The following is a 26,875-nucleotide window of genomic DNA, read 5'->3' as shown; positions in this document are numbered from 1 at the left end:
ACATTATGAAACCACCATGTGTAACTACAACAAAAACAATTCCCATTTCTATTATTCATTTCTTAAGTTACCACATACATCCCCTCTCAAACTGTAAACTCACCTTTAAAATTAGTTAGTTGTGAAAGAAATGTGACACTCAAACAGCAGATTATCAGAGCCAGGATCTCTGTTGTGTTCACCTCTCTCCTCTCAGCAGAACCAGATAATGGCAAACTTTCCCTCTATTTTTCCACACATATACATGTAAGTTTCAAATCTCAGTGCTTCCCCCTTTTTTTCAAATGTAATCACACATTTCTATTGGTTGAAAACCAACCCTTTTCCAAAAGTACCCTTCCCCCAACTTGACTTCTGCCTAGTACCCTTCCCCCAACTTGACTTCTGCCTGCTACCATAGCAACAGCTCATGGAACACTGCTGTGTAGAGTTAGGTCAGAAGTTCGACACACAATGTTTCAATTCCACAGAGCAAGAGTGCTTGACTTTTCAAACCTTACAGCAAATCCATAGTACTGTTCTTTGGTTACACATTTTTTTGTACCAATACAAAACATGCTTCTATTAATTTACACATACAGCCTAGTTTTTATTCTAGAATGGTATGAAACAGCCAATCAGTTCTTTTTGTTTTGAAAAAAATATGTATGCCTCCATTTCCAAACTGTCTTTCTTTTCATATTGCCATTCTACTGAAAGACACCTCCTGAGTGCATCCAGTTCTCCTTTGAAGATGTTCACAGTGTGGATTGTAGGGCACAGCTATGTCTTCTGGAGTGAAAAGTTTGCAGAGAAAACAGGTATGGTGAGAGACCTTGCTTTGCCAAATGTAGACATTAAATGGATTGGTCAGAGAGGGTTAAAGTGGCACCAATTGATGCCATTGGTGAAATCCTTCATTCAAATCCAACACCCTGACCTCATAATAGTGCACTGTGGTGGCAATGACCTAGGCACTTTGACTGGGGTAGGTCTGGAAATGCTTATGAAGGACACCTTTGCACAACTGTTTACACTTTTCCCTAAAACTGCCTTTGTGTTTTCCAACATATGCCAAAGGCAAAAATGGAACTGGTCCAATCATTTCTGTCCGCAGATTGACAAAGCAAGAAAGCACGTCAACAAATCTGTTTCTGCTTTCCTCCGTGACTATGGTATGGGTGCCATTTACCACAACAACTTGCGTTATGACATGCAAGACATTTATAGAGGAGATGGTGTGCACTTCAATGATGAAGGGAACAGAGTCTTCCTCTTGAACCTTAGACTCTGCATCGGTACTTACTTGTAGGTACCACTAAAAAAATGACTTCATAAACACAACAGCTCTTTTTAGAGCTCCCTAATTTCTAAACTCTTAAATCTGCTTTTCATTTATTTATTTTTATTTTTTTTACCGTACGCTTACCGTAAGCTTACGGTACGCGTACCCCGTGATTTTTTTTAAAATCAATAAATGTTTTTTTTGTACTTTTCTGTCCTTCTTTGACCCCCTTACAAATGTTAGGGGGTCTGTAACTCTCCTCATTGCCCCCTTTCCTTGTTTTCTCTGTTTTTTTTCTGAGTGAAACACACAAAATGGCGGCCGCCGCTTCCTGGTTTCGGCCGATTCGAATGTTTACTAAGGTCTATGGGCCAATCAGAATCTCCTTCGCGCACGCCATGTTTCTTCCGTACGCTTACCGTAAGCTTACCGTACGCGTACCCCGTGATTTTTTTTAAAAATCAATAAATGTTTGTTTTGTACTTTACAGTCCTTCTTTGACCCCCTCACAAATGTAAGGGGGTCTGTAACTCTCCTCATTGCCCCCTTTTCTTGTTTTCACTCTTTTTTTTTCAGAGTGAAACACAGAAAATGGCGGCCGCCGCTTCCTGGTTTCGGCCGATTCGAATGTTTACTAAGATCTAAGAGCCAATCAGAATCGCGCTCGCGCACGCCACCGTACGCTTACCGTAAGCGTACGGTAAGCGTACCGTAAGCGGGCTCAGATATATATATTGATTTAAAGGCTATTTTCTCAGAATCTACTGAACAGATTTACACCAAACCTACAAAAGGCACTTCCTTGACCTAGGGACTACCTCTCTGCCAAATTTTGAGTAATTCTGTTCAGCCGTTCGGGCTGTAGCTCGTTCTAAAGGTCCTATGGAAAAATGCATGGGAAAAACGCGTTTTGGGACCCCCCTTTTATCTCAGCCCCCGCTTGACGGATACCCCCGAGACTTTCAGGGTAGGAGCGGAGCGGAGCGCCCCACCTATTTTGAGAAATTCGCGAGGATTCGTCGACCGGCGCCAAAGTTATTCAAAATAGAATGTTGAGGTTTTCCTATGGAAACGTGGTCCTAACTATAACTACCTACTGGCGACCGCCAGTAGGTAATATATATATATATATATATATATATATATATATATATATATATATATATTTATATATATATATATATGCACAACATATGATATAATGGACAATATCACTCATTGGTAATGGTTTATTGATGATGAACTCACCTTTACTGAGCGTACATCCAACACAATCTCCTTGAGTAAGACATTGGCTGTTTGACTCAACTACCCATAGGGTCAAGTGATGAAGAGTTGTACATAGAACTCTGTTTTGGACTCAAGTCTAAGATGAAGCTTGATGACACCAGTGGTAGAAAATGTCCCACAGTTAATCATTTATCATGTTCAAACAAATGCTAAACAAATCAAGCCTCAACAAAATAATAATTACCAACTAATTCCACACCAAACCGGCACATGAAATCCCTAGTAAAATGTAATTAGTCCACAACATATTTCAAATCAAATGTAGGGAAAATATTAAAAAGACCTTTAACCACTCACATTAAAAATGAGTAAAAGAAACCACAATAAAAACTTGATACATAGACAATAATGTAGAATTCGTTCTGAATCCAAAAGGTGCAAAAAACTGTTACACAAGAAAGATTAGGTAAAAAATGGTTTAAAAAAATAACAGAAAATACAAACAGCACAGAAATGAGAAAATTAGGAGCTTAGAAACCATTTAGGTTGCTTGAAATGTATCCTGTATCAAAAGTAGGGATGTGTACAAGTTTTTTTGCACAAGCACAATCCAGAGTAAATTATAATTGTTGGGTTTTGCATACGCTGTGCTATTTCGGATTGTTTATTCTTATGTGGTTTGTGAAATTCTCTCTCTTGGGAGACTTCATTTGAACAGAAAATTTATTTTGTGAACTGTGAAACTGGATTTGTTCTGTGGCCACATGTGGGGAGCTAGCAAAGTTCATCACAACTTTTGACATTATATGGACAATACATTGAGCTGCTATCTCATCTGCCTTTTATGCTTGAGAGTATACCTTGCGAACAGTGGTCATACAGAAAATTCCTCATATTAAATTTCCATATAATAGCTGTAATTGTCATGAGAGTTATTTGTGTTATACATGAAAAAAGAAATCACACTTTCGCCCACTTTTAACAAGGACCTTCGGAATAAAAGCAACTTCAGTGGGGCTCCTTAGTTCATTGTAACTTCACTTTCTCACCAATCTACACTTCTCAAATCAGCTTGTCAACTATACAGAACTTCATCAACTGCAAAATAAGTAGAGGAACTCCGACAAAGAGTTTCCATCTTAGGGCCCCATTTGGCATTGCAGTGCCGGCCCAACGAGGAGCTGCCTGATGATGACTGATGATGAAGTATGACAACCTTATTAGGTCTTTTTTCTCTTTCTCTGAATAAAAAACATTTTCACCAACCACTTATTGACTCGGGCGCACTACTATTGTTCCCCTGAACTTTGATCATTCCTGTAATTGTTATGAGAATTATTCATGTTATACATGGAAAATAATCCCAATTACACCCACTTTTAATAAGAAGCCTTTTCAGAAAAATTGGCAGGGTTTCCCATAGAAGGTGGGTGTCCTCTGCCCCTGTTGTGCTGGGCAGTGCCTACTTACTAATGATTTTACCCCTACCACTACTGCCCCCTCTGAAAAGATTCTCTAATAGTACAAGACACTCGTACATCATCCTGCTAGCATCCTGCTTGAGAGAGTGGCAGAGAATATGATGGTTCTGTTTGATCAAGTATATTCCTGTTATAATAATATCATTGACATTGCATTGATTGTGTTGCCATTGGACATGTTCAAACTGGCTTAGAGTTCTCTCCTTGCATCCCTTTTAGATGGTGTGACTGTTCAGAGCTTGGTTGGAGTCACCTGATGGGGTATCGCAGGCCTTTGGGAGACTTAGTTCATAAATTACAGGCAGCCTTGCACGTATTGAGCACTGTTAAATTGATTTTGATCAGGTCTGTGGGGCCTATTATTCCCTTTCTTACGTTTTTTTTTTACCATGGGTATTTGCAAACATTTTCCCAGGGGCCAAAATGTGTGGTCTGTGAATTGACAGACGGCCACATTGATGCCAGTGGGCTGCAGCTGGGTCGGGGTAGGGGGGGCTGTATTGGCGGTAACGTGGGTGCAGCAGAAGCGAAGAGCATACATCTAGTTGCTGAAATGCACAATGTAAAACCAGAAAAGCTGGGATTAATCCCAGTTTCCCCACTTTACCAAATTGTGTGTTCCTAGGCAATAGTTTTATTTCACTTTCTCTCATTTTTCTTCATTATCACATATGCAAGGACCTCAAAATACATGACTTCATGATGCTCGCTGTACAAAACCTTCTGAGTTCGATTTAATAAACTATAATGTTTTACTTGTATAATAGGAACCTAGGTCACCCAACGAGTACACATAGCAACTAACAAGCCTCTTTAGTTCACTATTGGTATTGTTGTCAGGTTGGGGGGAATAATTAATGTTCCTAAATTCATGTTTGAAAACTATAACTTTTAACATAACACTGCTCAATGCACTAATATCTGATGTACTAAAGTGAAAAGGTTCTGCATGTTAATTAAATACAAGTTTTCAATTTTGAAAAGACTTTATCATATTTTTACACTGTTGCTGTAAAATGGCTTTAAAAGTAAAGTTGTTCCTAAAGCTAAGTGGTGCAGGACTCAATAGTTACTTTATTCTTTAACACCACTTGACCTTTAAATAAATGCTTGCCTGATTATTGAACATCTTTTTGATGTTAGCGCTGAGTCTAGTAAACAGCAGCCCAGTGCTGTTGTTCACCAGGGTGCCACGTGGAAAGGTCAGGAGGGCTGCATGCGGCCCCCGGGCAGTACTTTGAGTATAAGTGCTTTATATGGTGTCCCTGTTTGTGCCTCATTAAGATCAGCATCCCAGAGTTATTTCATTCTTGAGAAATCTGATTAATTAAATAATTTCATGCAGCTTCTGACTGTATTAGGAACCTTTAAATTCGCTTTGATCATCTGTAAGTGACTTTTGAGACTCTTTCTCAAGTCCACTTTAGTTGGTACAACTCTTTGGGCTTTAGTGGAATCTGCTTCCATGGGTTATTTCATCCCTTGTGGATACTTGAGTCATGGCTCACAGGCAGACTTTCATGTATAGAGGGCAAAGAACTTGGTTTAGGGAGTGTTTCCTTCTTCATGTCTGCTTTATTTGGTATGATCATTCAGTCTTGTAGAATTTCCCTCACAGGTTTATCTCAGATCTGTGAAACACTGGAGTCTTAATTCCAGAATTCTAGACAGTTTTGCCTTTGCTGGGCATGTGTGAATTGGCTTTGGGCTTCTTTAAGTGGGCTTTTAGTCCCCTGCTCAAGTCTGCTTCAGTTGATGTCACTGTTTGGGTCCTGATTGGATCCTTCTCCCAGGCTTGTCTCACCCTTTGGAAATACTTGATTCGTTAATTCCAGGAAAAATTGGGCATGTTTAAATTGTATGTGGGCAAAGTAGCATGTGCATGTATATTAGAATTAAAATATCCTCATCTACCATATTACATTTCCCTGCCAAATGCACTACATTGGCATGACCTTGCAGATGGAAAGATTAGGATGCAAAAACACAGCAGTACAATCAAACAAAGTTATTTACAAAACTAATGCATTTGAACTACTCTGACCACACAGCAAACCAATTCACAGGGATAATCCTGGAGCAAGTTAATCCAATCATTCCTACACAGGAAGCAACTAAAATACTTCTCAGAAAGGAACAATACTGTATTTCTTCTTACAAAACAGACACGTAAGCCTGAATGATACCACAGAATGGAATTCCTAGTGGGATGTTTGTTTAACTGTGATTCGCTGCCATCACAGGAAAGGTGGCCTGTTATGGTCAGCAGACCACAAAGTCTGTAAAAAAAAAATGAAACATTTAAGTTTCATTTTTTAGGAGCAGGCAGTGGTCCCTCTTTTTTCAACTATTTGCTAATGGGTTACCACCAACCTTGAGTTGGTGGTAAAGTGCGAATGTTTGTGACTGCACTTCGGGCGCAAAACATTCAATCAATAAATTATTTGTAAAGCACACTACTCACCCGTGAGGGTCTCAAGGCGCTGGGGGGGAGATGCTGCTACTGCTCGAAAAGACAGGTCTTGAGGAGTCTCCTGAAGGTCAGCAGGTCCTGGGTCTGCCTCAGGTGGATGGGGAGGGTGTTCTATGTCTTGGCGGAAAGGTGGTGTCGGCGGTCGATCTGTGGATGCATGGAACGGTGGCGAGGGCGAGGTCAGCGGAGCGAAGCTGGTGGTTCAAGGTGTAGAAAGTGAGTCGTTGTTGAGGTATGCTGGTCCGGCGTTGTGGAGTTCTTTGTGAGCGTGGGTGAGGAGTTTGAAGGTGATCCTCTTGTCGATCGGGAGCCAGTGCAGGTCTCTCAGGTGGGCTGTGATGTGGCTGTGGCGGGGGATGTCGAGGATGAGGCGTGCTGAGGCGTTCTGTATGCGTTGTAGTCTTTTCTGGAGTTTGGCCGTGGTTCCCGCGTATAGGGCGTTGCTGTAGTCCAGTCTGCTGCTGAACAGGGCCTGGGTGACCGTCCTCCTGGTTCCGGTGGGGATCCATCTGTAGATCTTGCGAAGCATGCGGAGGGTGTTGAAGCAAGAGGAGGAGACGGCGTTGACTTGCTGGGTCATTGATAGCGATGAGTCTAGGATGAACCCCAGGTTGTGTACGTGGTTGGTGGGTGCCGGTGCAGCTCCCAGGAGTCGTCCCAGGCAGAGGGGGTGGAGCCAAGGATGAGGACCTCCGTCTTGTCCGAGGTCCGTTTCAGGCGGCTGTTCTTAATCCATTCAGCCACGGCCTTCATTCCTTCTTGGAGGTTGGTTTTGGCGGCGGTGGGGTCCTTGGTGAGGGAGAGGATCAGCTGAGTGTCGTCGCCGTATGAGATGATGTTGCGATCGGACGATGTTGGCGAGCGGTGCCATGTAGACGTTGAAAAGGGTCGGGCTGCAGGATGATCCTTGGGGTGTGCCGCAGATGATCTTAGTGGCTCCTGAACGGAATGGAGGGAGGCGGACACTCTGGGTTCTGCCAGTGAAGAAGGAGGTGATCCAGTCTAGGGCTTTGTCGCAGATCCCTGCATTGTGGAGGTGTGTGCGTAGAGTGTGGTGGCAGACGGTGTCGAAGGTGGCCGAAAGGTCCAGGAGGATGAGGACTGCGGTTTTGCCATTGTCCAACAGGGTCCTGATGTCATCGGTGGCGGCGATGAGGGCGGTTTCGGTGCTCTGGTTGCTGAGGAATCCGGTCTAGAGCTTTGTTCTCCTCGAGGAGGCGGGTCAGTTGCCTGTTGACAATCTTCTCGATGTCTTTTGCCGGGAATGGGAGCAGGGAGATGAGCTGGAAGTTCTTAAGGTCCTTAGGGTCCGCCTTGGGTTTCTTGAGTAAGGCGTTGATCTCTGTGTACTTCTAGCTCTCCGGGAAGGTGGCGGCCTCGAAGCAGTTGTTGAAGATCTTCCGGAGATGGGGTGCGATGATGGAGCTCACTTTGTTGAAGATGTGGTGGGGGCAGGGGTCGGAATGTGAGCCGGAGTGGATGGTGTTCATGATTTTGATGATGTCGTCGTCATTGACGTGGGTCCAGGAGAGCAGGAGGTCGGGGTGGCTGGGGGGCGGTGAGTCTGAGTTGTCGGCAGCTGTTAGGGGGGTCTGGTTGTTGTACCTGTCATAGATGTCTGTGATCTTGCGGTGAAAGAAGGTGGCTAGGGAGTCGCAGAGGTCTTGGCACAGCAGGATATCATTAGAATTGGACCTGGGGGTTGGAGAGTTCCTTCACTATGTTGCTGTTGTGTGCGTTGTTGTCGATGCGTCCCTTGAAAGAGGTCCTTTTAGCGGTTCGGGTGAGTTGGTGGTGCCTGTGGATGGCGTTCTTGAGTGCTGCGTGGTTTTCCGGTGTCTGTTCATGGTGTCATTTCTTCTTGAGTCTTCGTCAGGTCTGCTTGGAAGCCTTGAGGTCAGTGGTAAACCAGATGGCTTTTCTGTTGGTGCGTCTGTTTGAGGGTTTCTCGATTGGGGCGAGAGTGTTGGCGCAGTCGTTGATCCAATGCCTGAGGTTGCGGGCAGCAGTGTCGGTGGAGCCGGCTGGTGGGTCTCGGGCGAGGGTGGCGATTAGCTGGTCTTCAGTGACATTGTTCCAGCTGCGGTGGGGGATCCGTTGCTGGTAGTGGTACATGGTGGATTTCTCGAAGGTGAAGTGGATGCAGCGGTGGTCAGTCCAGTGGAGTTCAGTGGTATGGCTGAAGGTGACGTGATTGCTGGCGGAAAAGATGGGGTCGAGCGTGTGTCTGGCGGAGTGGGTTGGAGTCGTGATGAGCTGTTTGAGTCCGAGGTTGGCGAGGTTTGTCGAGCAGGGTGGTGGAGTTGCTGTCGTTGGCTTTATCGATGTGGAAGTTTAGGTCTCCGAGGAGGATGTAGTCCATGGACGCAAGGGCCTGCGTGCTGACGAAGTAGGCAATGGAGTCACTGAACTGTGGCCAGGGTCCGGGGGGTCTGTAGACGAGGGTTCCTCTGAGGGTGGCGTTGGGATCGATGTGGATCTGGAAGTGCAGGTGTTCGGCAGCGCTGAGGGTGTCTTCGACGCTGGTTGAGATTCTGAGGGTATTCCTGTGGACGATGGTGATTCCTCCTCCTGGTCTGTTTGTGCAGTCCCTGCTGATGATCTTGTAGCCGTCCGGGATGGCTATGGCGATGTCGGGAGCCGGGGAGGGGTTCATCCAGGTCTCCGTCAGGAAGGTGACGGCCGGGAAGGATGAGTCGAGTAGGTCCCAGAGTTCGATGGAGTGCTCGTGGACGGACCGGGTGTTGAGCAGTATGCATCTGAGATGGTTGGGTCCTGCCCCGGTGGGCGGGGCGGTGGCTTGAATGCTGGTGAGGCTGCAGCTCCGGCAGGCGAAGGGTCCGTGGGTGAGCTTCGGGGTGGCCCGGAAGCAGGTGGGTGATCCGGCGGAGTTGAGTTCGTGGAGGGTGCTGGCGTCATAGTGGCGGCAAGTGTCGTGGCGGTCGCAGGGGTCAGGGGGTCTGGCGCTCGGTGTGGTCCAGGCGCAGACGTGCATAGACGGGCTTGCCCTTTTGCTGAGAAGGGGAGGTGGGAGGGAGGAGCAGCTGGGAAGTGGGTTCGGGCATGACTTGGCAGGTGAGGGGGGCAGGGCCATAGGGGATGCAGCGGCGAGAAGGGAGAGAGGCAGAAAAGGCTGGAATGCTGGAAAAGAGCTACAGAGAGAAAACGGGCTGAAAAGAGCAGAATGAAGAAGTAGAATAAAACAGCAGATAAGCAGAAACAGGCAAAAGGGAACAGAGAGAGCAGACAGAATACTTACGGCTCACCACTGGGCCACCTGAGATGAGGTGCAGAAGGGAGCCTGCGGGTGGAGGAGGGCTTCAAACTCACTGCAGCAGTGAGGACAGGGAGCAGGGGCACGGGCACAGTCAGGTGGAGCTGTGCCGCTTGGGGAGCGACCTGCCTGGAAGCAGGGTCAAGGGTCGCTCTCTTCACCGCGCAGCGGCCGCCATTAAGAAGGGGACGTGGGAGGGAGGAGCAGCTGGGAGGCTAAAGCGGGCACGAATGGGTGGGCGAGGGGGGCGGGGATGCAGGGGATGCAGCGGCGAGAAGGGAGAGAGGCAGAAAAGGCTGGAAAGCTGGAAAAGAGCTACAGAGAGAAAACAGGCAGAAAAGAGCAGAATAGAAGAAGTAGAATAAAACAGCAGATAAGCAGAAACAGGAAAAAGGGAACAGAGAGAGCAGACAGAATACTTACGGCTCACCGCTGGGCCACCAGGGATGAGGCGCAGGTGGGAGCCTGCGGTGGAGGAAGGCCTCTAACTCGCGGCAGCAGCGAGGAGAGGGAGCGGGGGCACCAGCACAGTCAGGTGGAGCTGCGCGGCGTGGGGAGCGACCTGTCTGGAAGCAGGGTCAAGGGTCACTCAATACATGCAAATTGGTATTTGAAAGGGATGCCCTAAACTCATCCCTTCCAAATATTGATTCACAAACACAAATTGTGATTCAGTAACAGGTTACCGAATCACAATTTGGGGGTTTGTACATTTGGAAATTTCTTTTTGCATTCGCAAATGACCAGGTCGTTTGTGATCTCAAAAACGGCTCTGTACATCTAGCCCTCAGCCTTTTAAGATAAATCCTCTAACATTGTTATTCCCCCCTTACTTGTGTTTCTCCTTGCACAGTGCAAACATTCAAATATAAGAGATTCACAATCATCAAAATGAAATGTAGCTACGTTTTCCGCTAGTAAACAAGCACAATACATATTTTTAATAAATGACATGCTTGATGATTTTCACCACCTCACTGCTTTGTCTTTTGACGATACAGAGCAAGCTGAAATCAGAGAAACACAGTTTTGAGTGCACAATAACACCTCTGTACTAATACAATCCCAAGTCTAGAGTGCCCAGGTGAACAGCCTAGTGCTGATGGATCTGTTGATGCACGTAGGGCAGAGAAACATATCAACCTCCATAATATAGGTAGCAAACATGCAAACTGTTTATTTTTACATTTAGCTCAGAAGTATGGGATGATAAAAGAAACATGATGTATTTATTTTAACACGGTTTCATTCACTGCTACATTGTGATTTTCGTAGCGAATGATTTAGTTTGCATGGTGTTTAGACAAAATATCGGAAAAACATATTGTGTGGACGAAATATTGCGTCAAGAATATCCACGACAAAAATTTCATGAAGGTCAGTTTCTACGGGTCACCAAAGTATTACTTTATATAACTCCACATCTATGTACCTTGAAAATATACATTGATCTTCAAGGTTCATATATGTGGAGTTAAGAATAGTGAATCTGTACTTACCTATTTGCACTTAACATATCATTATTTTGGTCCTCGATATTTATGACATGATATTCTGTCCATACAATATTTTTGTTTCCGATATTCTGTCAGTGATCCCTTTGTAGACTGAGTATCATTGGTGCTTTCTTCTGTGGCTGTGTAGGGAGATTGGGTGCTGGTTATTGCCCTTGGTCTGGCTCTCATCCCTTTCCCTATGAAAGTCAATATTGCAGGTTTCCCACTTTATACTCACAATTATCTGTTTGGTCCCCATGTGGGTAGAGTCCTTAGCTGTATGCATATGGATCAGGGAAAAGGATGAGAGCCAGAGCAAGTGCAAGAACCATCACCCAATCTCCCTACACAGACACAGAAGGAAGCACCAATGATACTCAGGAGCATATTCGACAAATATTCACTCAATGCAGCAATCCGCCATGCTGTGATGCGCTGCATGAAAGGGAGAGGGCAGGAATGTGCCGTATTTAACATTATATGGCGCATACCTGCTCTCTGCCTACACTGCCACAGAAACTGCATGCTGCCTTGGTGCAAGGGTGCCTGCATTGTAGATTATTTTGCACAGGAAGGGGCATCTTTCTGCACCAAAACAATCCTCAGAGGCGTTTTCATCTTTCTATGAGTGCTGCAGAATGCAACATATGTAGAAAGAGGAGAAAAGAAAGAGAAATAAAGATAGTTCCCCTCATCCCGCCTCGCCTGGCGAGGCGTAGCATTTTGGCACATTCCCAGGTCTACCAATAATGGTAAATCTGGGAATGCCCCAAAACCTATGGGTGGATGCATGGGAACACCCTCTCCCCACCAAAGGAACGCCTCCCTGGGGCAGAGTAATGCAAGGCAGAGATTTGCCTTGCGTGCCTTGGTAAATCTCACTTAGGATTTGCGTCGCCCTTACGCCCCCTTGCATGGCACAAGAGCGACGTGAAACCTTTATAAATCTGGGCCTCAGCCTACAAAGTGCATAACTAAACATACTAGGGTTGCAAGGTCAATACACTGTGCTTGTTGTATTCATGGTGAATGGGTTAACACAGTATGTTGGTTGTGAACCCAGACAGATACCTAGAAAATGTGTTTTTCATAGATACCAACATATGGCTAACACCTACAACTTTATAAAGACGCAGAACAGTGTTTTTGTCAGTTTTCTGCGGACAAGAAAGAAGTGGTTTAAGTTAAGAGAAAGTACATATCCATGTCATGTGTAGAGCAGTAAATCATCCTCCAACCACCAGGGTTCAGGATGGCAGCTCTCGCACAATGGAAGCTCAGGTTCCAGGAAAACTGCACAGCGAAGACAATCGTGAAAGCGCAGCAATGTTTCATGCTGTCCTGGAGCACAACTGTCATGGCGCGGGCCCAGCAGCAACCCTTGTGGGAATAAGTAAGTGCCAGGTATTAAGCCTTGGCGAAAGGCCTTAAACCCTTCACCTGCAAGATTTAGGACCGTGCGGTAAACAGCTGCAGTAGACTTAAAACTGATGACTCTTCCACGATCTCAAGATAATCTGTGTTGTAATCATCCCTACGGTAACTGCTCCCTTTCGGCACTGGGCAGTGAAGTTGCGTCCTTTGATGCAATGCGCTGTGAGCGGGGGATCATAATTACGGCTCCCAGTTTTATGGTATTTTTAGACATTTCCGTCTGTATTTATCCATATTTATTTTTTGTCAACTTTATCTGTATTTATCCATATTTAACTTGGGTTTTGCGAAAAAAATAAAGCTGAAACTGGTATATTTCCACATTGAGTTATAAAAAAATAAATATGCAGTCATACTTGAATGCCTGCCAGGTTTTAGTGATGTGAACACCCACAGAAGATAAATCAATGCACTTATATGAAAATTTGTACATTTCAGTATCGACTCTGTGCATATCTTTTGTTGTTTAAGCCTCTTTACTAAAATTCCTTTCTTTTTGTAACCCCTTTACCTATCAATCCACACAGTTACTGGCCTGGCACTCATGGCAAAGCGTATTTAGAAACACTCAAAAAGCACCCAATTTCCGTTTTTATCCACATTTAAAAATAAATACAGACAAGAAAATAAATGGTTTTCTGTCTGAATTTATCTGTAAAACTCAGTACAAAATGAAAACAGGGAGCCTTAATCATAATGTATTGGAATGACTAAACTTTCCTGAGCTCAGGCCACCCTCATAGATCAGAGCACACTGCCCGATTTCCTCTATGAGAGCTGCTATGATATTTTTAATTAGTGTGATTTTTTTTAAATATATTTTTTATTGGCGTTTAAAACTTTATAGTTCTTGCACATTACAACGACAGTCTGAGTACCTGAGCCCATACATTTTTGAAGTAATCGCCAGCATGCAAGGACCACTCACACCCGAGCCTTAATTATTGTGATAGTTGTGTACTATCTTTTTATTGTCTATAATATTTTACATGTGATTTCTATAACTGCTTATACATGGCATGGACCATCACGACTTTACGATTGTTCGCTTTTAAATTGTGATTGAATATTTTGTTGTATTTCTATCATGTTCTTCTGAATTGTCTTGTTGTCGTATGTACTTTTTACGGTCCTAAAAACCAAATAAAGTATTGTGATGAAATTACTGACAAAATAAATGATACAGCACCATAATACAAGTTATTCATTATCTATTTTTTATTGTACATAATTATTTTGAGATATTCAAAAACAGACATTGTATTTTCCATAGTATGGGTTGGTCTGCATTCATATAGTTCCCGCCTATTTACCCCACTGCTTCACAATTTTTTTCACCTCAAAATTATACATTATTAGCAGAGAAAATGGCACAAGCTGCTCCTTTCACTTGATTTGCTGTAGGAAGTGCTGAAAATGTCCATGTCAGCACTGGAACCATTATATTTTCAGCCTTGTTTAATTAGGATGCTGTAGTAAGCTCTACTCTCCTACTTGTCATGTTCTATGATATTGCTGGGGTCGCTCTGGTAGATTTCCAAAGGATAAAAAGGAAACGACTTCCTTTTGGAGACAGGAAAGCTGGCCAAGATCTTCCACCTCACTGACTGGGTTAAATGCTCATGTGAGGAAGGGGTAGGGAGTCAGACAACCCTGTCAGAGAATCACTCATCAACATGTGATGTGTGGAGCCCTATTGCCAGCCATGAAAACAACACACACACACAAATAATACATATTTCAAAACAAAATATTTATTATTATGATCTATCTCCCTACAAATATTGAGTAAGAATTATTACCATGATTTTTAGCAACTTAGTGAACAAGATGAATAAAGCTTTGAACCTGAAATATACTTCAGTCATATTTTATCACACAAACACAATTAGTTTAATCCCTAGGCATATTATAACTAGTTGATATACAGTTTAGAAGATCTATACCGAGTCATGTACAGCCTTGCATATTTATATGCAATATGTGGGCACCTGGATAACAACCTGTCCATCTTCCTTGCCCCACCCAGTTTACCTGCATCTTTTATATCTTTTCCTTAGGTGGTAGTCTGTGGAATGAGGGTGGTCTGTTCATCCTAGACTCCATTTCGGTTACAAAGAACAAAGGAGCTGTTGATGTTCCATCTCTATTAGCAATAAGGGACAGTCAACTCACAGGAAAGGGAGACTCCTGTGCACAAATAATCAGCCAAGATCATTCATGATAAATGTGCACAACTAGGCGTCTTCCAGTTCTTAGTTTGCAGATTTAGTCACATATCAAATTAGGCATTCCAGAAGGTAAAATGTTACTTAGAATCAGAGCCAATTCATTTATAAATGCAGTAATACAATATGCATTTAAGAAATTAAATAAACTATAACACATATGGCAGTAGTAAAATTTATAATAACTAGCCCTAGTAGTATAGGACTACAAGGCATATAACACACAGTTCTCTCGAGTGCAGCAGCAGAATGAGCAAATAGTGTGAAAGGGCTGAATGAATAAACAAACTTATTCCCAAACAGTACATACTGTATTATGTTTTATACAATGAAAGCACATTTTCATAGCTTGACATTGTTTAAAAAAGGCAGCAGTAAAATGTTACTTGCACAGCAAACCAATCAAACTATTCGATTTCACCTCACCCTTAATAATACCTACTTGCATATCATTTTCATTGGATATTAACGTGCACGGTTAGTTGCAAATAAACAAAAAATGAAATTGTATACAGTGGCCTTTTCTGCTTGACCATAATGATAAAAATAGCAATGGAAATTTAGCAAATAACCCTGTAATGTTTCAAAACACATCTCAATGTAGCAAGAGGAAAATGCTACATTACTTCTAAAGATGGACCTTGGCTGCAGCGGAATTGCGATGGAATTCTGAAAAGCAAATAAACAATGCCTGCATTTAAACATGCACTTTTCATAATGTGGCTTACTGCGACCTAATTCTGCTAACTGTACCAAAGCTATGTTAAGCATTACTTTTCTAAATAAAATTAATTTTCCACAGAAGAGAGCAAGGATATTTATAGTTGTCCACCATAAAAAGTAGCTGCTGCACGGAGTGGTAAACCTCTTCGCCCGCTTCTTAATGTGAAAAACAAAAATGTACAAGAAAATGTGACAATTGGGCACACAAAACTTTATAGGCCCGTCCCTGTGCCCTGTGAGCACTGCTGACTATGTGAGGTAAAAATATAAAGGGTGTTGTTTTAACTAAGGCCGACCTACTGACTTTGCCAAAGGACCAGAACACCCAAATATAAAAAGCGGGCCAATTGACTTTATTGAGGTGTCAGCACATCAACATATATAGAGCAGATCTATTGTCATGTAAAAACGTCACCGATAACAATAATCAAAAGAGTATTTTATAATCACACATGCAATATTCAATAAAAGTGATTGTTATAAAATATTTTCAATAAAGCCTTACTTGAAAAATAAAATGAGCATGCCTTTGAGTCATTTAAAAAAAAAAATTCAGGCCACACAATGCAACTCTATAACCCACCACAAGAGGTCCCTGCACTTCGGATGAACAGCATACAGCTCCAGCTTGGAATGCTTTATAAAAATATGATAATCTCACGTGGGGTCATGGATTCCATGAACTAAGAGACTGTTTTTTTAATGTTGTTGGGTGGCTACTGCGACCCCTGCAGCCCCTCACAAGAGTAATAAAAAATGTCTGCCAAAACCACTGAAATTAATTACACCAAATTTAGCAGAAAGCTAGATCTTGGTCAGTAGTTTTTGCAAAATTAAAGCTTTGCATATTTCATGCTGAGGAGAATTCCCAGAGCCAAACAGATCTCACAATGAGATTTGATAACCTGCTACGACATCAAGAAAGATGTGGCGGCATCCATCTTATGACTCAGAGGCCCGGTCCCCCATCATAGGTTAAAGTTAAAAAAAAGACATAAGGGGCAGGGTAGAGGTACCCTGCCCCCTTAGGCCTAGTGGAACCCCTCCCCCGCAGTGAAAGACAGAAATTATTCTATCAGTGCTGCTGACATGTTAAAGATCCACAGATCTGTGGTTCTGATAAGGAAAAATGCAGTTTCCTGCCTTTCATTAAACCCCTCCCCCAGGTGGGTCAGTACCTGGGGGCGCATTTGTATTCTTTGGGGAAGGGGCTATGCGCCCCTCTCCACAAGTTACAGGGAGGGCGCCCATTCACCAGGGCTGTATGTCATTTAAATGGGGAGGGAGCATGTGGCCCCCCCTCTCTGAGCCTTTTTAGGGACCTGGGGACCCCATCTTCTGCAGCTGTTTTTAAAATAAAGGGGAGGAAGGCATGCTGCCTCCTCCTCAAGCCACTGTTGGGCCCCAAGGACCCCATCCATTGGGCTGTTAGATTGTTGGAGATGTGGGCATTGGGCTCCCCTCCCTGAGCGATACACCAGCTCCATGGACCTCAGCCCCCAGAGCCTGGTCTAGCAGTGTCCCGAGGACCCTATTCCTGGGACACTGCAGTTATCTGCCCAGGAGAATCTGGGCATATCCTACCCACACTCTTCTGGGCCGGCAACACAACTTTGCTCTCAACCGGGCAGTGAAAAGAGCTATTCCCACCCAGGCATGAACAATGTAATGGAACTGGCTCCCTTCAGCACACATTAAGGCACTGGCTGGGGGCCGCGGGGCCCTTGGGCTCCCCCTTGGCCCCCATCAAAATATGCATTGTGGATGCCTTGGGTAAGTACTGAAGCACTCACTTTTCTTTAAAAAAAAAAAAAAAAGAAAAGGTCAACTCCTGCCACAGAGGTGTCTGGGAATGTAGAAAGGGACTGCGGCAACCCTCAACAAAACCGGTAAATAGGGTGCCTCAGTGGGCACCAGAGCTCCCATGTTACTTAAAAAAAGAAAAAAGATTGGCTGCCACCACAGAGATGGCTGGGGAGCCGTAAGAGGCAGCGGGGCCTTAATGCTCCCCCCTTGTTACCCAAGTTAAAAAAACATAGGCGTGGGCTCTCCGGGAGGGCACCAGGGATCCCAAAAAAGTAATTTAAAAAAGAAAAAGCGAAAAATAAATGAGTGGCAGGAGCATGTCATTTACAAGTCACTGCTCCAGAGACGGGGCTCCCCATAATGCCCTGTGAGGGCTTTTTTGTGATATTTTATTGGATCCTTGAGCCCCTGGAAGGGGCAGGGGCACATCCAACTATTGTTTTTAATGTTGTGGAGGGAATGTTTTCAGAGAGTGCAGCACCATCCGAACAATATTTTTTTTTTAAAATGTCTCCAAGGTCTTTAAATCAATGACCCTAGGAGAGATTACATATTTTTAAAAGTACTCAAACTAGAGCTTTATGCTTCTCAGCTGGAGTACCGGGACCTCTTGTGGTATTTTTAACTATTTAAAATACTTTTCATTTAATTCAACATTATTTCCTATACAAATTACTATTATGCGTGGGTGCAAGTCACTCCCTAAACCCCTCCCTGGCCCTCCCAAAACCCTTCCACACTTCTCTCTAGACCCCTCCCATTTAAAAGTAAGCCTTTTTTTTCAACCAATCCCCCAGCCCCTCCTAAATATACTATTAAGCAGTTAACTTACATGTGTGAGGATCTCCCCATAGAAAATAGGGGAGATTGAAGTGGATATTAAAATTCGTTGTTTTGTGAATAGGATTTTGTAGTGCTTTTGGTAGTACTATTGGAGTACTACTAAACATACTACAAAATGCAGTTTGTGAATAGTAGTGGTGGGTGGAATTGGTGGAATTTAGTTCCATGGAATTCAGCATAATTACATTCAAATTCTATGGTGGAGTGGGCATTTGGCACTATTATCTTAGCGCAAAATGCACCATTACGTACATCAATGGATGTAAGGATGCATTTAGCGCTAAGAAATAGCGCTGCCAAATACCAAATGCACGTACAGTGAATACTATCAGTGCACTTACATACTCTGCAGTGATTACTGCAGTGATTACTGCAGAGTATGTACGGGCACCAAGGGGTATGCACTGTAAGTGCATTTGGTATTTGGCACCCGCTGTGCATACCCCTCTGTGACCTTACATACTCAGAGAATTTAAACCAAATTGTTAATTAATGTTTATTACCCAAACAGTGTTGAATAATTCTGCTGGTAGAGCGGCGATATTTATTAGTAATTCCGCATTACAAGAGTAACATGGAATTACTACATTCCTCCAGTTCTGCGAGTGGAATGAAAAATTCCACCTACCCCTAGTGATAAGGCTCATGTTTGCAGAGCGATTCGAATTTAGCCCTGAACAGTTTATGAGGACCAATTTCTTATACTGTCAAAATGGCCCCCATGTTGTGTGAAGCAACACGCTGCAACATCTTGAAAGTGTCCATCTTGAAAGTGACGAGAGGCAGTGTTGCTACCTGGTAATATCATTTCACATTGTGCCATGCAACGTGCGCCCATCTTGAACGTATGAAACCATTATTTTCTATGATTTCAAAGTGGCTGCCAGGTTGTGTCATGCCGCACTGTGCCATGCACCTTGGCAGACAACTTGAATATATAAGAAATAAACTCTCAAGATGCCTAGTCACTACTAATCAATCAATCAATCAGGGAAATTATAAGCGCGGTACTCACCGGTGAGGGTCTCCAGGCACTGGGGGGCTGTGTGGGCAGCTCCGGTCAGTCGAAGAGCCAGGTCTTGAGGGTCTTCCTGAAGATGTGCAGGGTGGGGGCGCGTTTGATGTTAATCGGCAGCCCGTTCCAGGTTTTGGCCGCAAATGGCTTTACCAGTGCCAGAACATTTTACCAGCATCTGGCATAGGCAAAGGCATAGCTGCAGCCAGCATGCAATGGGAGAGTGCAGGTGGAGAGGGGCCATGGGAAACCGTGGTGGAGAGAGAAAAGTCTTAGGAAGGAATGGGCCAAGAGGCACAGGAAAGTGCTTCAGGACAGCATCCACTGTATCACCAAACCCACCCTCAGATGCCTGGCACAGTGCAGAGGAGGCAAGAGCCTCTTAGACCTCATCTATGGGGAAACTTGTGGGGTGCTCAAGGTTTTTCTCTAGTTGTGGGAAACTTGGGGGGTGCTCTCTAGTTTCTCTAGTTGTGGGTGGGGAGAGAGAGGTAAAGGAAGCAACAGAAAGCACAAAGAGAAACAACGCTTAAGAGTACCCAAACGGAGGCTAGCATGGGAGAGAGAGGGTAGGAGAAGTTCAGGTCGCCAGGAAAAATCACAGGAAAGGAAGGAGCAGGACTTTTACTCCAGTGGAGAGTAAAAATAAATGAAACGTACAAAGAGAAAAAAATGTTTTTGCAGTTTTATATAGCACAAGCTTGACCTGAAGGAATCGGAGAGCTTTACATAAGCACCAGTTATCTTACACAAGATCACATTCACTTTTTTTAGGCATGGGGAGAGTGAGGACCGGATTTAGATCTTGGCAGATGGGTTACTCCTCACAACAGAGTCAGATACCTAGTCCGCCGAAATAAAAATCACATTATATCCTATGGGATTAACATTTCAGCACATGGGATATGCGTCACCGTTGTGACGGCGTAGCCCGTTCTTCAAGATCTAAACAGGCCCTAAGGGATTTGCCCAGAATCACAGGATGTTGAGCCAACCTGAGACTCGAAGGTGGTTCCCCAGTTCCAAAGTCGGCAGATTTGGCAAGTCAGCCAATAAAAACACAAGATGAGACAAACGCAAACATAAGGAAAAAGCCATCCAATAAAGATCAAGAGACCGAGATTGACAAGAAGGCCCTCCGAGTATGAGCAAAGGGGTGACCCAAATCCCATAGTTAGTATTATTATGTGCAGAGCTGAATGTGGCGAGACCGCAAAGAGTTTTTGGAAGCACTTTTCAACATTTTACGCACCACATTTGACTCCTTCATTCAAGGGTAATGAAGGTTACAGGAGCAGGGGGTTTGCCAAAAGCACTGTAAATCTTTGTGAAGGCGCATCATTGAATTTCTCTGAGATTCAACAGTGAATACTTGGTGCCACTTATGACCACTGCACCACCTGCATCCTTTTTTACTTTTAAGTGTAATATTTGCGAGCAAACGTGCACCAATATTGCCTTTGTGAAACCAAGGAAGGTATAGACGTCCATCTCATCTACGTCATTTCCGTAAAGATTCCTGTTAAAGCCAGGACATCTTTACTCGAGAATCTCGGGTTCTGTATTCTCAGCGCATTGAAACCTTGAACTGAGGCGCTGCAGAAATCCCATCACCCTAATCTGGTGTGCTTTGTTTAAGGAACAGCAGATGACCTGTTGCTGGAAACATCGTTATCTTATCTCATCTGCTGCTGACCTCCCTTACTAACTGCTTTGCTCCTGGTGTAAAAGGTTAAGTGTCTCTTAATGGAGCGGATTAGGCTGTTAAGTAAACATTTTAATTTCAAACTAAATACATGTAATTGAGTAGGAGAGCCGTCTGGAGACAAGGAATGTTTGTGAAGCCAGCCGTTGTTTGCCTTTTAACAAAGCAGGGATGTTTAAGAGGTTACACTGCAGCAGCCGTGAAGAGCAGACACCATGTTAAGCGCAGAACTGTCTCGACATAGCAATCAACAGATAACAGCCAGCGCCTTGAAGAGTCTGTGCCCCTCTGCCGCGCTAGACTGTAACCACGTCCATTGAACGTCTAGTTATCCTAAAGTAAGGACAATTTTAGACAAGGGGAAGGAAAACGGAAACACAATCGCACATGAACATGTTTTTTCTTGGATATGGAAGACAAATTCTATGTTTCTTTGGGTTTCCGACTATGGACAATGCAACATAAAGGAACTCTGAAAGTCCTGTAGCTTTTTATGCTGCTGTGAACTTTACTACAATACTTTCTCAATGAGATTTATTCGGAACACAACAAATTATGGAACATATGTATTTGTATAGACACAAAACAAATATTTCTCGTTAACAATGCCGGCTGGAGAACCTTTAAACGGGTGAAATTCGGGGATTGACTGGCAGCTCAAAGAATCCCGGGAGATGTTTTACTACCAACCATATATTGCAGTGAGCAAGCACAGGAAATGACCCAGACCTTCTCTATCCAAGACTCTGATTCTTAAAACAGGGTTAAATGGTTCTTTATTTACAGCACAATTTACCAAGGAGGTGGACTACAAATTCAGAGGGGGTTTAGCATTAGTCCTGAAAAGGTTACCCTTGGAAGAAGAGGGCCTAGCACAGTGTCCAGACTTAAAGGCATTTTCTGAGCAGCAGCAAATTATGTATGTGGCTTTCCTTTATAAAGTGTTGTGATGCTCCATAGGAGAGAGATCACAACCCTGTCCAGTCTTTTCATGCAGCCCACCCTCTCCCAGCCTACTGGGGACTTCACCTGCGTGCTGTGACATCAGTCCAGCCTGCAGAGATGTCAATACCAGGCCAAATGCACCCAGAGCTTGGAGTGAAGTGACTGAGGCTGACTCTCCACCCGTAGAGAAGTTTCCAAGCCAGGAGTCAAATGAGAGAACATTTTGGAAGCTTTTCTGAAAGGTTTTCATTCCATTCCATGGTCTGCTGAGCGAGCCCAAACTTTCAAAAATGTTCATAGGGGAGATTAAGCCCTCAATAAATGCTTGAATAAATCCAGGATTTGTAAAGCACGGCAAATCACCCGTAAGGGTCTCAAGGTGATTAAGCGGAATCAATCAATATTATAGCAAAATTTGCTAAAGAAATGTGATACAAAGATGTATGTTTTAAGGGATTTTAAATAACCTTGATATACATTTTGACACGACCTCCTATAATCTGTGCAAAATAGTTTTGAATGGGGTTTTGTGATTTTAAATGTATAGTTCTGCTGAAAGATTAAACTTCCGATATGTTTTGGTGTCGCTAGAACAGTTACTCTGAAGGAAAATGTATACTTTGTAATGAGGGTTATTTTACTGAGATTTATAAGAGAGTAAGGCAGCAGGCATGTACAAGAATATAGCAAGCTCAGATCCACTACAGCAGGCAGAGGATGGCCTGCAAGGAAAGTATAACTGAAATAGGAAGGCAGAAGAGGAATAATCCCTAGATATAAATCAGGTCATTGCTCGGCAGAGTGTTTTAGCATGTTGAGATATGGCGGAATCTGAAGAAATAAAAGGAGTAGAAAAAAAGAGTGAAAGTTGATTACCTGTCGGAAGGTGATATAGGTTATTCCGTCTTAGGTTCCTCTACCTGACCCCAATGGAGCCAAAACCATTCATTCTTTTCCACAATGACATAGAACACCACTAAAGCTTTCATACTTTAAACTTGTTTATTTTTTAAATTTGATAAACATCTGCATAGTGGTATGTTAGGTATGTCTGCTGAGATGGGTTTTGAGGAGTGGGCAATCAATGGGGTTAGAATTGATCATATCTGTTTCCTTGAGAAAGCGACATGGGTGTTGAGTTCCCAGGGGGCAGTGGTTCTCCCTGATGTTACCTTGATATTAGTGGTTGTTTGCTAATGAATTCTGCTGATTTAGCCCTTCCTTTATCTTAGAGGGTCCTGGAGGGTGTTTGTCTGTGGGCAGGGAGTAAAAATTTCTGGATTCTTTGTTAGATCACATTGACAATAACAGGGTCTTGCCAACCTTCTGAACGCTAAATGATTCTCAGGAGCTCTGATCTTTGCTAATAGCGAATTCCTACGTTTCACCTCTTGTTCTCAGAAAGTAGTGCCACTAATAGCTGTCTTTTTTTAAGCATGGTGCCAGTATGTACTGTAAGTCCCTGGGTTGGGAATAATTTGTGATTTTTGCTTGAATTAATTTTGGTCCTTTTCCATTTGTATAACTCTGCGAGTGATGCACAGTAGTTTGAAAGAGGATTTTCTTGCTACTGAAAGCCAGGGTTTAGCCTAGAGGACTAGAGAAACGTGAGTTCACATTTTTGCATTTTGCATTTTTGCTGCACTTTGCATTCTTTTTAGTCTTCTGATAGTTGAGAGCGGCATACTGTGGTATAGTCTGTTAGCATAGTCATGTTTTGAGATAATGAGTGATATACTTCCTTGTATCTTTTGAGGAATTCCAAGATGTGGAAGGTGGATTGGAAGGGTCTGTCCACTTGAGTATTCATGGAAAATGCAGCACACAACTTCCAAGTCATATGCGTTGCAGACTTAATTATCACAGATTGTACAGCACGTTTTCCTGGCTCAACACACAATTGAATAATTGTAAGAAACAGCAGAATTCCATGTACAATGGAGACATACCATCCACATAGACCATGACTATTGGGCGAGTTTTTAGATATACAGAATCTCAATTTATTTGTACCTTAAATTAAAGTGTAACAGCATAGATGAGAATATGATGTTTATATGTGACAAATACGGCTTTGAAGGAATTGTAGTTAGTTCAAATTCTTTTCTACATACCTTAGCATCTTGTTTTTAGTTAGAGTGACATACATGTTTTTTCTTTGCAGGTGACTCTGGCTTCCCGTTAAGTACTTAGCTGGTGACAACTTTAGCTACTCCTTCAGCAGGAGGACAGTGTACATTTGAATTATTGAAGGTATTCTTTAGAAGTCTATATCAGGCTAAAGCAAAGTGTCCTTACAACCAGGACCACCTATGAACTCAGAGTACTATAGAAAGTACATTTGAATTATTAAAGAATGGCTTATTGCCTTTTGCATTATATTTGCATTTCATGACAAGTACCCATGGTAGTGGAGAGTGAGGATATCAATGATAACATCAGTGAAGATGAAGGCCATGCACAGGGTGATCAAGGACAACAATGTTTGGATGTGAATGCTGTTGGAATAAGAGATGAAATAATAAATAACTATTTTAAGTTTGTTGCTTATATGTGCTATGATGCAAACATGATTCGGCAAAGTTAATTATTGTTATTCTGTAATTTGAATAGGACATCATAAAAGAAAAACATTGACAACGATGTATACATTGCTATGTTTTGGTTTATTTGAATGCTTACAGAACATTTTTAAATCCGTTTCACATTCACATACTCATCGATTTCATCTATAGATGTTTTTAAAGTGTTTAAAAGTATCTAACAAATAATGAATGTCTTAGGCCACCCAAAAAAATTGTTGGACTTGAAGAAAAATGTCTACAAATGTATTTTAGTATCTTTTCAATAACAACCTTATACAGTCAAAAGCAAGCCTTATATTCTACATAATATATATTAAATGCTTCACTTGGGAGATGGATGATGTTATTCTGGCAGCTGCACAGTATATGCAGAACTTCTGCATAGATGAACTGGGGACACTTGCTGTGGTGTCTGAGAGCATGATGATGTTGTTGGAGAAGGAGATTCTGTTGTACTACTACGTTCGATATCAGGGATGCCCAGATGCGATGTAGACATTTGTGATCTTTCAGTCCATTGGAAAATTTGTGTGTGAGCCTTTACTGCAGATGTTAGTGTACCTTGTCCCTCTGAAAGCTGACAAAGAAAATCAAATATCCCCCTTTGACCCTGTTTTATATTTTGTATAGCTTCTCTAATTGCTAACACCAAGCAATTGATAAGTGCGTACATACTGTGCTGCCCTTAGGTCACGCCTTTGTTGAATGCAATGCCTAAGAACAAAGTGTGTCTCTCTTCGATGCACCTCATCCAAGTCCTGAAATGAGTCCCTTATTTCGGGGTATGCACCTAGTTGTGGATTTTCAATTAAAATACGATGTCCTTCCTTTAACGATTCTAGTCTGGTCACAATACTTCCTACTTCCTGAGTGATGTTCTGTGCAGGCGTGGCCGGTCCATTTGAGCAGAGTGGTCACACCCCTCCACCTTTTGCCCTGTACGAACAGTGTCTGTCAGGCTGAACAAAGGTCAGCCTGACAGACACTGTTCACTTTCAGTTCAGGAAGCCAGGAGCCAGACATGCGCATTTAGCATTGGCTCCTGGCTGCCTGACCTGAACTTTGCTGGGCTGAGAAAGTCACAGTTCTTGTGGGCGTGACGTTCTCAGCTCAGCAAAAGTTTGTGAGACCCTCCCCTCAGTGACGAGGGGTAGCGTCACTGATTGCCTCGCACCTGGGTGCTTCAGTTTTAAGCCCTGAAGCGCCCAGGGTCAATTGTCAATCAGTGACAATTCATCACAGAGTGCGGTGGGGTCAGTAGTCTCACTGACCCCAACCCACTCTGTGATGATGTTGGAACTGCTGCCTTCCCTCACTGGCTGACCTTAGGTCAGCCAATGAGGGAAGGCAGCAGTCCCAAGCCTTCTAGAACCGCCAAGGCAGCGCAGAGCTGGCTGCAGGTAAGTGTGTGTTTGGTTTTCTTTTTACATTGTTTGGTGCATGCATGCGTGTATGTTTGAATGTTTGGGAAAGAGTGTTGTGAATTAATGTGTTTGTGTGAGGGCGCGCGCATGTGTGAATGCATGGTTGTGTTATGTTTTATGTGTGCGTGTGTGTGTGTGTCCTGTCCGCTCCCCTCCCTTCAAAACTTACCGGCCGACCCTGATTATGTCTTGCTATGCGAGCGGGTTGATCATGACTTGGCTCTTCAAAAACTTCACATTCAGTATCAGGACTATGTCCTCCTGATTCAGCTGTTTTAATTTGATCAGAGCCTCCTGATTCACCTTGACATGTTTCTATATCTCATTCACCTGAGGTTATTTCACTTTGAAGGGAGGTCTGACATGTTGACAACACACTGTGAATGGGTTTTGTGACTGCTGCTACTATTAAATGTAAATTTGATACTTGTATAGCGCACTACTCACCCGCAAGGGTCTCAAGGCACTTGTACGATTACCGCTGTGGAACCCATCCTGGCTTTCCCTGTGAGGCGTCCACTCCTGGGCACCCCCAAGGTGGAGGCCAGGCATCCTTAGCGTTGTGGGGGCCGTTGTGGAGATTAAGCAAGCTATTGCCCAGAGTTGCAGAGTGGGACTCCATGATTAGAATGGCACAGAGGCGAGAATTATCAGGTCCGTGGAATTTTGAGCCCAAGACCCGCCGAGGCGGGGAATTGAACCCTGGTCCCGGGCTAGACCTCTGCAACAGGGTCTGCCGTTCCAATCATTGAGCCACACTTCACTATTCCCAATATTGACTGTAACATGCATGTAGTTAATGCAGTACATATTGCTTTAAAGGTCTTCAAACTATGGGGCGCTCCCCCTGGGGGCTGTGAGAGTGCTCCCAGGGGGGCGCAAATGGCTCGGTGTTGGGCCTGACCCTTTTTGCAGGGTTATCCCCAAGCTTTTTGGCTTCCTCCCGGAT

This window comes from Triturus cristatus, chromosome 5_2 (assembly GCF_964204655.1).
Source record: "Triturus cristatus chromosome 5_2, aTriCri1.1, whole genome shotgun sequence".
NCBI classification, from domain to species: Eukaryota; Metazoa; Chordata; class Amphibia; order Caudata; family Salamandridae; genus Triturus; species Triturus cristatus.
The sequence above is the reverse complement of the archived record's forward strand: the minus strand, read 5'-3'. Positions refer to the sequence as shown.